This window comes from Trachypithecus francoisi, unplaced genomic scaffold (genome assembly GCF_009764315.1).
Source record: "Trachypithecus francoisi isolate TF-2019V2 unplaced genomic scaffold, Tfra_2.0 Lachesis_group3, whole genome shotgun sequence".
NCBI classification, from domain to species: Eukaryota; Metazoa; Chordata; class Mammalia; order Primates; family Cercopithecidae; genus Trachypithecus; species Trachypithecus francoisi.
This window is the reverse complement of record NW_022681468.1, coordinates 57,905,327-57,920,361: the sequence shown is the minus strand read 5'-3', so window position 1 is coordinate 57,920,361 and position 15,035 is coordinate 57,905,327.

The following is a 15,035-nucleotide window of genomic DNA, read 5'->3' as shown; positions in this document are numbered from 1 at the left end:
TTCAAACTACAGAAAGTAAAATCTCTTTACAAAGCCAATTTTTGCAAAGCAAGAGACATAAGCTGCCTAGTTACTTCTCCCAAGGAAGCAAATGGTCTGTGCATTTTGTTCATGCACCAGAATCAGGGAAATGATTATACTCTTTGACATCCCACCTCCTATATTTCTACTACTTTGTGTGCTTTGTGACTGATTTAGTCTTAACAATGTATCAGTGAAATGAATGTCACTTCTTTTATAAAGTTAATGATTAGTATAATAGATTTTAAGGCATATATGTTGATGAATTAAAACTATATAAAAAGAGCAATTGAAAAATGAGCATAAGCAAGGAATGAATGAAGAAATACGACATAAATACAAGTAAGGTCTTAGTTTTCATTTTAACTGTCATTAGCAATTGTTTATTAGAGATTTATAAGTAAATCTAAAAGTTAGTAAACAATAAAAAAATAAAAGCAGGCCATGTATGGAACTATTGAGAGTATGTAATAAATCAAGGAGTCAAGGATGATAATTCATAACACTCTGCACAACAGAGGTTCACTAGAAAAGTAAAGAAAAATGTGCTATGGGAAATATGTTTGTCATAACCAGGAGAAAGAGACAAATTACTATAGTTTTCTTCTTAGGTAAGAGGAAGTGTCCCTCATGTAACAGGTAAGACAAAGTTACGATCTGATAATTCGCAAAACAACATAATTAAAAAATTAATCAACATAATTAAATCAACATAATTAAAATTAAACAACATAATTAAAAAATTTATCAACATAATTAAATCAACATAATTAAAATTAAACAACATAATTAAAAAATTAATCTTGTATACCATTCTGAGGACTCTCTCAGTTATGCATATCAGTCCTGGTATTTATTATGATGTAGGTTTTTCCAAAAAAAAAATGTGAACAATTTAATTCCTTGTTAGTTTATAATAATTTTGAGGACTGACAAGATTTAATAAAAATATAAATGGATGAAGAGAAATTAGTGCTTCCCTGACACTAAAAAAATTTGAACTAAAATCTTAATGACAACTAGCACTCTCAAACACATTTTAAACGTTTTTCTTTCCAAATTTATAAATGAAATTCATTAAAGTTATGGTTGTATACTGAATTTATGGTAACTTTTTTGTGGCACTCATTTATTACTAAATGAATAGGCTTTTTAGTTTATGTTTTACCCCTGAAGATCACACTCAAAGAATTGACAGCTAATTAAACTAGTTGACAGGAATAAACAAGATATTTCCTAAACGCTACTTTTTTTTGGTGGCCCGTTTTACTTTCTGCTCCCCATTTATTTGGGGGAGATCATAGTGGTCTGTGAAATGCATAAACCAGGTAGTCAAAAGAAGAGAAGCAAATGGCACTGATAATCCAAACAGTATATGGACTATATAAAATTTGCATGATAAAATTTTAAATTGTTCAAGATTTTTAAAATGCTGTTTATCTGATAGAAACCCTGTAAGCATTCAGAACTGTTGCCATCACCATCTTATAAAGGGAAAATTAAGGCAACAAATGGAATGCTGCCAATGTCATGCAAGTACTCAATGAAAGAACTGGGTAGCACTTGGTTCTCTTCATAGTTTATTACATTTCAATAGATCTTCATTTCACTTTTTCCCCATGAGGTTTTTTTTTTTTTTCTTACATAGCTCAAACTAGTCATCAGCATTCCTTTGCATCCTAGTGAATCAGTTTCCAAAAACTATATTACTTTCAAGATCAGAAGTTACTTGGTAGTCTTCATACTCATATATACTTTTGTGGGAAGCCTGTTTTCTACAGGATTCTAACAAAGAATAAAGAATGACTATATGCACCTACTTTGAATTTGAACACCAAAAATGAGACAATGATTGCTGCCTTAATGAGATATAGTGTGTCAGGAGTAGGATAAAAAGTATTCCCTAAGTGAATGCCTACAACAGTGAGATTAGTCAGCCTTTTTGCTAATAAACTGTGTAAAGATTCCAACTCTTAGGAGTAGCACATATAAAATATTTTTGCATTCTAGTTTTCTGTGCTTGTTAGTTATTTATTCAAAATCACTTTTTCACTTGCAGAAAAGTTGAACTCTACTGACTACCCCAACACTAGTATGCATATATAGAGAAATCATCTTCAGTAATTTGAAAACATTTTATTTAAAGCAAATACTATCAAAGAACCTAACGAAATGAAATATTTGAGAAAGGAATCTTATTCTGAATACATTTCAAGAAAATAAGCTGCTGTTCAATAACCAGTGACTGACAGCATCATTTAATAACTCTTTGAGGACTAAATGAAGATTCATTTTGAAATAAAATCAGGTGGTGTAGTCTGTCTCCTCTACACACATCACATTAACTCAGTAATTGCCAACTCTCACTTTCACAATCTTATACATATTGATGAGCATAAAAGGAGGTGTTAAAGAGCTATAATAGAAGTTACATTAAAGGTGTTAAATTGTAGAGTTTTAAGAGAACAAGAATATGATGTAAGAATTTTCAAAGGAAGAACTTTGAAAATCTAAAAACATAAGTGATAATAAAAAAATATTATATTAGCTGTGATAAGGGAAACGTCACCTAGTCACAGGGAACTCTGAAGAATCCCCTCCAACGGTTTTATGATTCCCTGATCCTCTAATAGAATGAATTCACCTTCTTACGGGAATCAGTTGGCTAGGCCTGGTATAGGTAACTCTTTCAGTGATGAGCTGTGTATATGCAATAAGAGAGAAGAACATTTCACAGAACCTGTGACAAGATTGCTGCCAAAAGTCCTCTGTTTTGTCTGTTGAAGAACTGGAAGAACTGGCCTTTGATGCTCTGACAGTGGGTAGACAAACAGATAGTGTTAGATAGATAAACAAATCTAATCACATTCCAAGGGCAAATGAATTTTTAGGAAATAATTATAATGAAATGTTAAATAGAATTTTATTTGTCTTCCTAGAATTATCACTAAGGCTTATAGCTAAACATGAAATTCATTAATAAGTCTACATCCTAAAGCAATGTGCAAGTCCTTCAAGCTGTGACCAATTGCCTGCTACAGAATCGATTAAGTAGGGCACAACTGGCCCTCAAACCACTGAACACCAACAAACCAACCCCTCCTGAGAGTTTCTCTGACGGTCTTAGGAGTACAGATTTTGCTGCAAAATTGCAAACATTTTTAAGATTTCCTTTCCTCTATGAGAATAAGGGGCATAGTGAATTGTATCCTATTTGAAGCCATATGAAAGAGGCACCAAGATATCAACAATAAAGATTAAGAATGCCTATAGGAAGGAGAGACTAGATAGTACTTTATCTCCCAGAATCTCTGCTTAAGCAAAAGACTTACTCATTAGCCAAAGTAAGCAGAACTCATAATAAAAACCATGGAGATCCAAAATGGAGGCCTGAGAAGGTGTAGTTGTTTTGTTTTTGCTTTTTTAAGCTGAACTGGTATTGCAGATATACAGCCATGATTAAGAAATCATTATCTTTTTTCTCCCCAAGAATACCACCAGGATGATAAATACCTGTCAACAGTAAATACTAACTTTGGACAATTGTTATTTTATGTGTACGCCACGGTAGTTATGTGACAAATCTGATTAAAAAAAAAAAGACATTAAAGCTATTATCAATTTTCAAAGTCTCCAATAGTTATTCCTAAAAAAAAGATTCTAACATAAAGTTATCACATCTGACCACAGTCTTGGCGTAGTATTTTCATACATCCTGGTAATACACACTTTTCATTCAATAATTAAATTATTATTCTATTTATGGCAATGACATTGTTTAGAATCTGAGTTTAACCAGCAAATATATTTGTCCACAGTCTCCAGCAATCTGAGACCATTTGAGAATATTTATTCTCTTTGAACCATGTATCACAAATATAAATTCTTCTTTTCTTTCAAAGATTCCTCATTCCAAGAATCCTCAAATGAATCCAATTGTTCATTTGCTTACAATTTTCATTAATCTTAAATTTTCCATCATTAATATGTTAATGTTGATTTCGATGCAGAATGAACCCAAAGTGCCTATCAAATTTGCCATGGTTTTTGGTGTTAACAACTAACACAATGGACATAAACAGAAGTTGGAGATGATATATTCACTCAATCATCCATTTGACAAAGATTTATTAAGTCTCTATTTAAGTACAATGTTCAATCTTGGTTCTGCAGACAATGCAAATATTAAGCAGACAGAGATAACATTCTCTCTCTTTTTTTTTTTTTGAGATGGAGTCTGGCTCTGTCCCCCAGGCTGGAGTGCAGTGCAAGCTCTCCGGCTCACTGCAAGCTCCGCCTCCTGGGTTCACGCCATTCTCCTGCCTCAGCCTCCTGAGTAGCTGGGACTACAGGCGTCCGCCACCACGCCCGGCTAATTTTTTGCATTTTTAGTAGAGACGGAGTTTCACCGTGGTCTCGATCTCCTGACCTCGTGATCCGCCCACCTTGGCCTCCCAAAGTGCTGGGATTACAGGTGTGAGCCACCGCGCCTGGCTGAGATAACACTCTCAATGAGCTTACAATGAGTGCTCATTTTATATATATACACACACACACACATATATACACACACACATATACACGTATATGTGTGTGGATATATATATGGATATACATATATATCTAAAATTATGATTCAGGACAGAAAACGAGAAAAATGACAAAAGAAATTCAGAGCAATTGTTTTGTACTTTAGCAGAGGAAAAGATCATAAATCTTGTAAGTTAATTTTCATCACCATAGGCAAGTTAAAATATGATAAACTTCAGATCACATTGTCTGTGCTTATTTTTACTTTGACAGGACAGTTAAGTATTTTAAAGCACTGCATTAAATATAGTTCTGTCTATAATAATATTATCAAGAACATATAAGAATTTTTTTACTGTCCCAAACCCCACCCATGACTTTGCTAAATTATATGAGCAACAATAAAAGTATTATTTCCATGACAGACTTGTGCAATATATACAGTCTTTTAGTTCATAATTCAAGGTGAGACAGTTATTATCTTAAAAGTATCAAGCCAAAAACCAGAATTACTTACTTTACATACATCTAGGAAAATTTTGTTTCATTTTATTATTTTCTCTAATACTACATCTATCTTTCAATTATTGTTTATATTCTTGAAGAAAATTTTAAAAATCATTCTAATAATACTTATTACCAGAATCAAAATAATAGAGTGCATAGGTATCATAAATGTGGCTTCTTAACATTTGTTAACTCTACATTTTAAACTATCTTTGCAATCTTTAAGCTTAAGTACTTAAGTCATCCAGTTATTCCCCATCTCTGAAAGAGCTGAATGGACATGTACAACATTATTAATTTAAAATATTTCTGGGACTATTATAACAAAATCACCTAAAATACATATTTATATAATTTTATATAATATAAAAATTATATATATATTTTGTGACAAGTTCTCACTCTGTGGCCCAGAAGGGAGTCCAATGGTGTGATCTCGGCTCACTGCAACCTCCACCTCCCAGGCTCAAGTGATTCTCCTGCATCAGTCCCCTGAGTAGCTGGGATTACAGGTGCGCACCACTACTGCCTGAGCTGAGTTTTGTATTTTTAGTAGAGACTAAGTTTCACCATATTGGCTATGGCTGGTCTTCTTGAACTCCTGACCTCAAATGAGGCCACCTCGGCCTCCCAAAGTATTGGGATTACAGGTGTGAGCCACTGCACCTGGCCTAAATCATCTAAAATAGTTTTTAAGTATCTGTTTGAATAATATTATTTCCCAAAAAGTAACTATCAAATATTTTTAAAATTCCACTTTGGAATATTTTTCTCTCCCATAGATAATTAAGTATATTATTTAAACATTTGGCTTATTTTTGTTATTATCAATGCATATAACAAATGGAAATTTGATTTATAATTTTTAAATATAAATTCTAGAAAGTCGTTCTAGCTGTCATTCAAGAGATAGATATAGATATCGATTGCTGTGTGATATGGTTTGGCTGTGTCCCCACCCATAATTTCATCTTGAATTATAACCCGAATTGTAATCCCCACGTGTTGTAGGAGGGACCTCATGGAACGTGATTACATCATAGACTTGGTTTCCCCATGCTTTTCTTGTGATAGTAAGTGAATTCTCATGAGATCTGATGGTTTCATAAGGGGCTTTAGACCTTTTTACTCTGCACTTCTCCTTCCTGCCTCCATGTGAAGAAAGACATGTTTGCTTTCCCTTCCACCATGACTGTAAATTTCCTGAGGCTTTCCCAGCCATACTGAACTGTGAATCAATTAAACCTCTTTGCTTTATAAATTGCCCAGTCTCGGAAAGTTCTTTATAGCAGCATGGAATCAGACTAATACATTGTGTAACATGAAATTGAGTTTTATAGAAATATTTGTGCAGGGATTGGAATATAAACTTAGTCTTCCTGAAACTCATTCTATAATCACCACAGTTTGGCTGCTATCCTACTATTTTAAAATTAAGGCTAACAGCCAAAGCTACATTCCCTCAAAGCATGCAGAACAAAGCCTTTAGAAACATATTTGCATTGTTTGCAAATATTTTCTCCCATTCTGTAGGTTGTCTGTTTACTCCGATGATTATTTCTTTTTCTGTGCAGAAGCATTTTAGTTTAATTAAGTCCCATTTGTTTTTGTTGCATTTTCTTTTGAGGACTTAGCCATAAATTATTTGTCTAGACCAATGCCCAGAAAAGTTTTTCCTAGGTTTTCTTCTAGAATTTTTATAGTTTCAGGTCTTACATTTAGTTATTTAATCCAACTTGAGATGATGTTTGTATATGGTGAGAGAGAGGGTCCAGGTTCATTTGTCTGCATATGGTTATTCAATTTTCCAAGCACCATTTATTGAATAGGGTGTCATTTCTCCAGTGTATATTTTTTGACTTTGCCAAAGATCAGTTGGCTGTAGGTATGGGTCATCCATCAACAGTTGACTGGATTTTAAAATGTGATTATATATATACATATATATACACACACACACACACACAGGTCACATTTTCACATTTATTCAGTAGTATTCTATAGTGTATGTATGTGTGTATATACATTAGATAATGGATTGGATATTTGTATGTGTATGTACACACATACATACATCATAGAATACTACTCAGCCATAAAAAGAATAAAATTGTTTCTTTTGCAGCCACATGGATGAAACCGGAAGCAATTATCCTTGGTGAAATGACTCAGAAGCAGAAAGTCAAAAACCACCTGTTCTCACTTATAAGTGGGAGTAAATAATGCATACACATGGACGCACAGAGTGTAATAATAGACACTGGTAACTTCAAAAGGTGGGTGGTTGGGTGGGATGAGGGAAAAAATACTACTTATTTGGTACAATGTACACTGTGTGAAGATCAGATTTTACCACTACACAATACATCCATGTAACATAACTCCACTTGTATTCCTAAATCCAGAAAAAAAAATAAAAATAAAAGAAAGAAATTTGGCAATATTGCTGTGGAAAATTAGAAACCATGCTGCTTTTACTTTAATTCCCCCACCAGTAATAGTCTAATAAATCAAATCAACCAGGTTTGGCCTCAGACAACTCTATTTTCAAATTATATATCCCCTATTTGCCATCTTCATGGTTTTGAGCAATTTTATTTACTTCTTGTAGCCTCAATTTTCTATCTGCAAAATGCGATAGACCTACCTTCAAAGAATGTTATTTGTGGTGATTAAATGCTATTGTATGTCTAATGCTGTTGAATAACTATTCAAGTATTTCTCACAGTGCATGTGTATTGAGAACGGTGATCATTCAATAGAAGGGCAGAAATTATCATTGCTTCACACAGATATTTCCAAGTTGCTTTTCAAAGAAGAACAAATTTTCATTCTCAGTGGCAGTGTACATAAATACACATTTTATTGTTCTTTCAAAATCACTGGTTATCTCTTATTTAAAAATATTTCTTAATTTGATTTTTGAAAAATTATTTCATCCTAATTTTAATTTTAATTTCTTTGAAAATTAGTAAGACTGAAATTTTTTCAAAGCTATTAGATATTTGCATTTTTGGATAAATTGTCTCTTTGTATACTTAGTACATTTAATAATTAAAATAGATTTTTAAAATATATTAATAATTTGCTTGTCATATTTTTATAATTGGACCAAAAATTTTTGAACCAAATGAATGAATGAGCTAATGCTGTGATAAATTTTCTGCAAGCAGGTGGAAGAAGGAAAAATAATATCTTTTGTACCTATCTATATTTTTACAAAATTTTATTTATTTTTACAGACAGGGTTTCAAGCTATTGTCTAGGCTAGAGTGCAGTGGTGCAATCATGGTTCACTGTAATGTCTAACTCCTAGTGTCAAACAACCCTCCCACCTCAGCTTCCCAAGTAGGTGGGTCTACAAGCACTCACCAGCAAGCCTGGCTAATTTTTAATAATTTTGTAGAGATGGGATCAGACTATGTTGCCCAGGCTGGTCTCAAACTCCTGGTCTTAAGCAATTCCCTTGGCTTGGCCTCCCAAAATGCTGTGATTACACGCATGAGCCACCTTGCCCAGCCCCCTGACTCTTCACCTTTTTTTTATACAAAATTTTAACTTTCAGCTGTGGAAAAATGAACATGGAGAATTTACCTAAGAAATTTGTAAAGAAAGATATCTGATTGGTGTTGGAATTAGAGATTAAGTATGCTGATATATTGTTTAATTAATTATAATATATATATTACTGAGCATATATATATGCTACTATAATATACAATATGCTCAGTAATCTATACATAATATTTCACTATAATACATATAATATATTATACATATATGCACAGTAAAATAAAACAGTGGTCCCCAACCTTTCTGGCACCAGGGACCGGTTTTCTGGAAGACAAGTTTTCCACGGACTGGTGATGGCAGGGGGATGGTTTGGGGATGAAACTGTTCCCACCTCAGATCTTCAGGCATTAGATTCTCATAAGGAGCAGGCAAATTAGATCCCTCTCACGCATGTGCAGCTTAAAATGGGGTTTGTGCTGATCTGCCAGCAGGTGGAGCTCCGGTGGTAATGCTCACTCACTCATTGCTCACCTCCTGCTGTGTGGGGCCCAGTTCCTAACAGGCCATGAACTGGTGCCAGTCCCATGACCCTGCTGTTGTGGGAAGTCAGGGACCCCGAATGAAGGGACCAGCTGAAGCCACGGCAGAAGAACATAAATTGTGAAGATTTCATGGACATTCATTAGTTCCCAAAATTAATACTTTTATAATTTCTTATGCCTGTCTTTACTGTAATCTCTGAACATAAATTGTGAAGATTTCATGGACACTTATCACTTCCCCAACGAATATCCTTGTGATTTCCTATGCCTGTCTTTACTTTAATCTCTTAATCCCATCATCTTCTTTGTAAACTGAGGATGAATGTCGCCTCAGGACCATGTGATTGTATCAACTGCACAAATTATTTGTAGTGCATGTGTGTTTGAACAATATGAAATCTGGGCACCTTAAAAAAAAGAACAGGATAACAGTGATGTTCAGGGAACAAGAAAGGTAACTTTGAACTGGCCGCCGGTGAGCAGGACAGAACAGAGCTGTATTTCTCCTCTTTCACAAGCAAATAGGAGAAATATTGCTGAATTATTTTTCTCAGCAAGGAACATTCCTGAGAAAGAGAATGCGCCCTGAGGGTAGGCCTATTAAAGAACCTCTCAAAGCCTGCCGTCTTTTATGGTCGAAGCCGAAGGGATGAACTAAGCCCCAGTCTCCTATAGTGCTCCCAGGCTTATTAGGACGATGAAAATTCCCACCTAATAAATTGTGGTCAGACAGGTTGTCTGCTCTCAAACCCTGTTTCCTGATAAGATGTTATCAATGACAATGCGTGCCCCAAAATTTCATTAGCAATTTTAATTTCACCTCATCTGGTGGTCCTGTGATCTCACCCTGCCTCCATTTGCTTTGTAATATTTTACTACCTTGTGAAGTATGTGATCTCTGTGACCCACACCCTATTCGTGCACTCCCTCCCCTTTTGAAAATCGCTAATAAAAACTTGCTGGTTTTATGGTTCAGGGAGCATCACGGATCCTGTTGACATGCGATGTCTCCCCCGGACACCCAGCTTTAAATTTCTCTCTCTTGTGCTCTTTCCCTTTATTTCTCAACCCAGCTGAGACACTTAGGAAATAGAAAAGAACCCATGTTAAACATCGGGAGCGGGTTGTTCCGATACCCTGCGGTTTGGAGACCCCTGAAAAAGGATTGAAGTTCACATCAGTTATTTTTTCCACAGGTCATTTATGTTCATAAATTTAGAAACCATTAAAAATGTTCATTGAGAACGAGATTTAACTACTCTTAGGATTTTCAATGTTGAGTCTTTTTTTTATTTTTGAGACAGATTCACTCTCTTGCCCAGGCTGCTTCTCCTGAGTAACAGATTACAGACACGCACCACCACGTCCAGTTAATTTTTGTATTTTTTAGTAGATAAGGGGTCTCACCATGTTGGCCAGGCTGGTCTCGAACTCCTGAACTCCAGTGATCTTCCCACCTCAACTTCCTAAAGTGTTGGGATTATAGGAGTGAGCCACCACACCTGGCCAATATTGAGTCTTTTCATACACAAATTCAATTAATAGAGTAGTTATACATTACCGCTGATTGGTTTGGTGAAAGATCCTGGATAATTTACTGAATCTGCTTGTATCTCAATTTAATAAAGGGTTTAAAATTTGAACATTACATGAATAGACTATGCTCTAGTGAAAGCAACATACTATTAAAATTTAAAATAAACATATTAGTGAGTCAATGGCCAGTGTTGTTGGGGTACTTTTCCCTTTATAATTTTTTCCCTGTATCAGAATATTTCCTTTAAATTGTGATTATCTATAATCTAAGAAATTTCTGTTACCCAATCAGTAACTTCTGATGTGTACAAATTTGGGAGGTAATAAAATTTGCACTGTCAGAGGCTACTGAAATTTAAAAATAAATCACAAACACTGTGTCTGAACTGTTAACATAAGTCAATGGAAAAATACAATGTAATTCACAATAATTCACTTTGTATGTTACTTTCTAATAAATATTCATTTAAGTGAGGATTAGGTATAATATTCTATTTTGGGCACTTTTTTCTGAAAGTTAAGTAATCATCTAACAGGCTCCACATGGGAGGCAGAAAGCAAACAGTAGAAGGAGCAGAGATGAAAATCGGTCTACTGGACAGGAAACCTGCCATGTTGGTTATAGATTTCTGACTTTCTTATCAATATACAGATACCAGAATCTTCCTCACGTACCTTTCTTTGCTGTAATATAATTCTTTTCATTTCCATAGACTATTCCGAGGCAGTTACCCTCTCTTATCAACTCTAATTATATGTGTTGCAACTTGTTCACTGAACTAATACTCCTACAACAAAATGCTGAGAAAGGATACTTTCTTTTTTTTTTTCATGAAGCTGTTACTGGAACAAGCAGGCATAGAAGACCTTGATTTTTGCTGTTAGACTGTGCTATTATTGTGAAGGCATCCTCATCCTAACCTACTGTTAGTATATACATGGGCTCACAGTGTCTTTCCCACCATTATAGGTACAAGAGAAATGGTACTTTGAGTGAACACAAGAAAACTTTCCTTCAGAAATTCACTAACAAAGGTTATATTTCTAACACACTCTTAAGTCAGGAAAAAAAAATGGCATTACTTAAATTGTTATCAAATGCACTGGAATAAGTATTCCCACATTAGCGAGGTATATGAAATAAAGGGGACCCAATGCTTAACAAAATAAAAATATTAGTAAAAAATATTTCAACTCTTGAAAAGGAAAAGCATATAGTTCTAATGGGAAGGATTTTGGTATAGCAATTTTTGGCATATATATATATACCCTGTGTATTATTACATATTTTAGTCAGAAAACTTTTTTAAAAAGCAGTTTCCTTATTTATTGCTCCGACATCACCATTTATAATTTATGAAACTACAGTTTATAAATCATGTAGCAGGGAAGTAGTCACTCAATATCTTAATACTTAGCTATTCTGGCACTTTTTTATTCTTCAGTATTTATTTTCCTTGTATTACATGCCAATATGTTCATATCACTCCAGGATAGCTAATCAGCTAATCTTAGTCCCTATTTGAAACCAAAGGTGTGTGTTCAATTTTAGAAATATTTCTTCATAATTATTTCAGCTGGAATTAGTCCATAATATAATATAATGGAACAAAGTTGCATAAAATGTAGCTGGCTGTCTTCCCACTGACTGGTATATCTTAAATCTCTAGCAAATTCTAGCATATTAGAGATATCAATACTCCAGGATTTGCTATAAAAGTGAGCTTTATCCTTTATTGTGGACTTTGCATGTATATTTGTTAACATTGGAAAATCATTGAAAACTAGTTTATATGTCTGTTTCAATATGCAAATATGGTTATTTATTCCCCCACTTATACAGAATTAAAATTTAATCAGGTTAATGCCCTTCTACCAATAGTCACAATATACATAAACACTGTTATTACCTATCTTCTCCAAGAAAGATTTTATAAATTATAAATAGACAATTTATTTATTTTTATGTGCATTGCTAGAATCTGAACAGTGCAGTTGTCCTATAGCTTCCTACCACTATCAGCTTATATACCTATAGCTTCCAGCAATAGAGATGAGCAAAGATTGGCTATTCCAAAGATAATAAGAGGAATAAGAGGCACAACAGAATCAGCACTTATCTTTTGATGAGTTTTTGTACTTACTAAATCGTGACATCCAGGCTCTGTCTCCCGAGAAGGAGCAGTTCATAGGCACTGCAACTCTATGCGTGAGAATTTACAAACATGTTTTCATTTTCAATCAGATCTAATTTATTCTACTACAACTGTGCATTCTCTCATTTTGTGTCCAGTCATTTATCTTTGTCCAGATAACCACAGGGATATATGTGTCTATATTTAATTTGAAGATGAAAGAAAGTGTGAAATTTAGTAGTAGACATTGTTAGAAAATACACCAACACTAAGTGTTTAAAGCAATTTTTAAAAATCTGCACGTCGACTTCCCCTGAAAAATCATTTGCATATTTTCACAAAACAGTATGATAAAATATACTTGAAAACATGTATAACCCCCACACATAAATCTGTGTGGCTCATACCCCTTCAATTAGGTCAAAACTATGTTAAACACATTTCCTCATCTGCTCCTGTTGACTGAACTCCTTGGATACTTTAAAAGTCTTTCAAAAGGTAAATTAATCCTGTGACTGAACAATTGACCATTTAGAGGCCTCAACCAGTAACAGGAATTCTTTCCCTATTTAGGTTATTTTGTATATTACTACAGTTGTAACCGGGGTCTTCTCTATTCATTGGTAATAAGAAAATCAAGACTACAAAGGAATATTTAAAAAACTGGTCATGAAAAATATATACTGATTTAGATAGCTGAGCCAGAAAATCTGAAATGAAATTTCATTAAAATTCAAAATTTAACAACTAGCACCAACTTTGTGGTATCCAAATACTAATTCTCACTTAAAGGATCCAGCACTTCCCAGAGAAATAGCTAACTGTTGGACTCTTGGGAGGATACATAAAAGATGAACCTGGGGCATGTGCTGACAGGCTTGGAAGTTGCCAGAACCAAGCAGAAGGGGTTCCAATGGGTCCAGAATGCAACAATTTTAGTACTAAAAATAATCATGATTACAACTGATCAAAACACATCAGATATTTTAAAATCTATATATTCACAAGGAGACTAATGAAAGTTAATAGAATCAATTCATTACAACTGTAGTTAGTTAGAAGCAACTTACATTCAAGGTTGGTTAGAAACAGAAAATATATCAAACATTCACCCTGCTTTTTCTGAATAATTTGGGAGAGTTCTTCTCTATTAAAGATTATAGCTAAAAATACAAAAAGGGTAATAAAAATTACTATTTTGCAACCCCAATGAAATCATAATAGATCTAGGTAATGATCATCAGTGAATTTTGTTAGATTAAATATTAATGGATATTTTATAATACAAAAATAAGGGTAACCATCCCTGAAACCTCTGATGAATTTTATCCTCACTGGAAGTAGAATGGTCAGATATTACATGCTTCATGATATGATGTAACACTTAAAACAGCTGAACTTAAATATGATTAAACCTCTGAATATTACTACCAGTTTACAGGTAAGAGATGATAGCAGAATGAGTTACATGACTTCATAAGAAATGATTCAGTCAAATTCAAAATGCAGACCATTTTATAGGACAAGTAAATCAGTTTCTTGACAACTCAATGGCATTTCCAAAAAAGAGGATGGGATAGGGTCCTTTACAGAATGAAAAAGATATCACAAATAAATATAATGAGCAGATACTCTTTGGCTCTAATATTTCAGATACCTACTAAGATATTTTAGAACAAATCAAGGAAACTTGAATAAGAACTGGTGTTACTGTTAAGGATTTTGTAAATAATGGTGTTAGATAAAGTTTATTATGAGTTGAATAGTGTCAGCCCAAAATGATATATTTGAGTCCTAACTCCTAATACCTCAGAATGTGGTCTTATTTAGATAGAAAGTCTTTACAGAGGTAAAGTTAAATGAGGTCAATTAACCTCAAGTTAAAATGAGGTCATTAGAGTAGGCCTTTATCCAGTAGGACTGATGTCATAAAGGGAAAGATCTGGATACAAAGATTGACACAAGTAAAAGTAATATGATGTGGAGAGACAACAGAAGACAGCTATCTACAAGCCAAGGAACAGCTCTTTCCCCAGAACTTTCAGAAGTGCATGGCCTTGCTGAAACCTTGATTTCAGATTTGTAAACTCCAGTACTGTGAGGCAATACTTTTCTGTTGTTAAGCCATCTTGTTTATAGCACCTTTTGATGGCAGCCCTAGCAAACTAATACACCATTCAATTGTCTATATTAGTTGGAAATACATTATATAAGTATTTATACATGAAACAACATGTGCAAGATTTCCAGT